This window comes from Chrysochloris asiatica, unplaced genomic scaffold (assembly GCF_000296735.1).
Source record: "Chrysochloris asiatica unplaced genomic scaffold, ChrAsi1.0 scaffold00059, whole genome shotgun sequence".
Lineage (NCBI taxonomy): Eukaryota > Metazoa > Chordata > Mammalia > Afrosoricida > Chrysochloridae > Chrysochloris > Chrysochloris asiatica.
In genome coordinates, this window is record NW_006408577.1 from 17708342 (window position 1) to 17710686 (window position 2345).

Sequence of the window (2345 nt, forward strand, 5' to 3'; positions counted from 1 at the left end):
TAAGTCCAAATTTTCCAACTACTGGTCCCTCCTCTTTGCTCCCTACTTTTGCATTCCAGTCACCAGTAATGAGCAATACATCTTGATTGCATGTTTGATCTATTTCAGATTGAAGAAGTTGGTAGAATTCTTCTATTTCATCTTCACTGTTGACAAACGGCCACCACTCATCTGTCTGTCGTACTGTGGTGATTTGAGTTGCTGTGATTCTGAGGGCTCTCCCGCCGGTATTTTAAATAACCATCAGTGTCACCCATGGTGGACAGGTTTCAGATGAGCTTCCAATTTATAGTGCCACAAAAGCTTATATTCATAAAGAAAATTAATATTATAATAATCAAAATCAGACTTGAAGTACTCCAAACATTAAATTTTCTATAGTTTTTCTCACATAAACACCATATAAAAACATTATCTTTTATGAAGCTAATGTTCTTCTTTAATTCATTAAGATATATTTATTAAAATGAAATTCATCTTATTTTTTATCCCTTTTCTCCTGCCTAAAATTATAATTTTAATTTTATATCTTGCAACTATATCCAACAGTGTTTTGTACAAATAAATTTTGACAAAGTTAATTATAATCATTTTCCATTGTAACAGTCTGGTTTTTCATTGTATTGATGATAAAAGTGTCTCAACATTGTAAGCATATGCAAAAACTATGTAAAAGACATGTCTGAATTTCCCTAGCTTTACAACTGGGAAAAAGAATCAACCTCAAAATCTGCCCAAGGCCAATTCGTATGAAGCAGAGGTCAGACATCCACCCTACAATCTTCTTTAAGCTATTTTGCCTTCTTTACGCTATTCTGACATCAACCATTCCTTATACAGCATTTTATGTATTATGTCTGGGATTGATAATCCATTGCAATGGTCACATGGGACTTATAAAAATACTCACAATTATGGGGTTTGTTAGGAAAGTTAACAGGTTATAATTCAAGATCAAATAACAACACAGGACATAGCAGTTTTCCAGTCAGGAACGCCTCTTCTGTGCTGTACTGCAGACACACCACAATCTTGTCTTCAGCTTCTCAGCTATGTGGCTCCTTGGCATCTGCCCTAGTCAATGGGCCCACAGATTACAGCTGCTCTGTCATTCAATGCCACTGCCTCTGCTGTCGCTTCTTTTCTAGGTAAAGAGGTTACATTCCACTCATGCTCTTCCTTCCTGATGGTCCTGAGATTTTTTTTTTTTTTTATTCTGAGCTGGTTCCTTTTAAACCTAGCTGGATGCCAAATTAACCAATCCCAGTCTTAGAGTCCTGTATACCTTATTTGCATGGTTCCACCTAATCATTTGGTGGGAATTAAGATGTTTGATAGAAAAGCCATATCTAGTAAATTGAAGTTACTACAGTTACATTATAATATTTCATATTAGAAGCTATAGAAATATTATATTTTGTGTAATTATAACTTAATTGAAAACTTTTTGAAATGTATATATATATATATATAAAAAAACATTAAGAGTGTCTCTCCTGTTCAGGGTATTTGAGGAATTGTTGTTGTTGTGTGGCGTGGAGTCGGTTCCGACTCATAGCGACCCTGTACAGGGTTTCCGAGGCTGGAAATCTTTACGGAAGCAGAAAGCCTCAACTTTCTCCCACGGAACAGCTGGTAGTTTCAAACTGCTGACCTTGCGGTTCACAGTCCGATTCGTAACCACTACGCTACCAGAATAGTAGGAAGGAAATTTATTACTGTGTACTCTACATAATTTCATTCAAATGGTTTGGCAATTAATTATAACAAAGCAAACAATAATGAATGATAAAGGTCACTAAATAGCATGTGACATTCAGAATACAGATTAGTGTTGTAACCAATAGCAAAACTATCAATAAAGTATCAGACATATTTGTTTGCTGAAGTATCTACTTGTTTCATAGAATTTATTTTGTTGTTGTTCTATATAAATGTATTACAATCTCACTATGTGCAAACATATAAATATTTGTTTGCAAAATAGTTTGATTTTTATATATAATATTTATGCAAAGATCTTAATATAGTCATACATTTTTATTCTTTAAAAATATTCTTCTTGAAGTGTGATTGTATATATTTGTTTTGAAAAAAAATTGAATTTACTGCTGATTAGGTATTATTTCTACTCATCAAAGTCTAGCCTCAAAGCCAGCTGTCAAGCACCAAGCAGAGGCACGCATGCTAGGAATATTTTAGAACTTCACAAAGAGTTAATGGTAGCAGAAAACTTCATTCCTTTTGAGAGGAAAATCTTGCCCCTTACTTCTTTAAATAAGGACAGTCTGTGGCTCCACTCAGGGAAACAGAGCCAGAGACAATGTTGTATAAGGCTCAGAAGG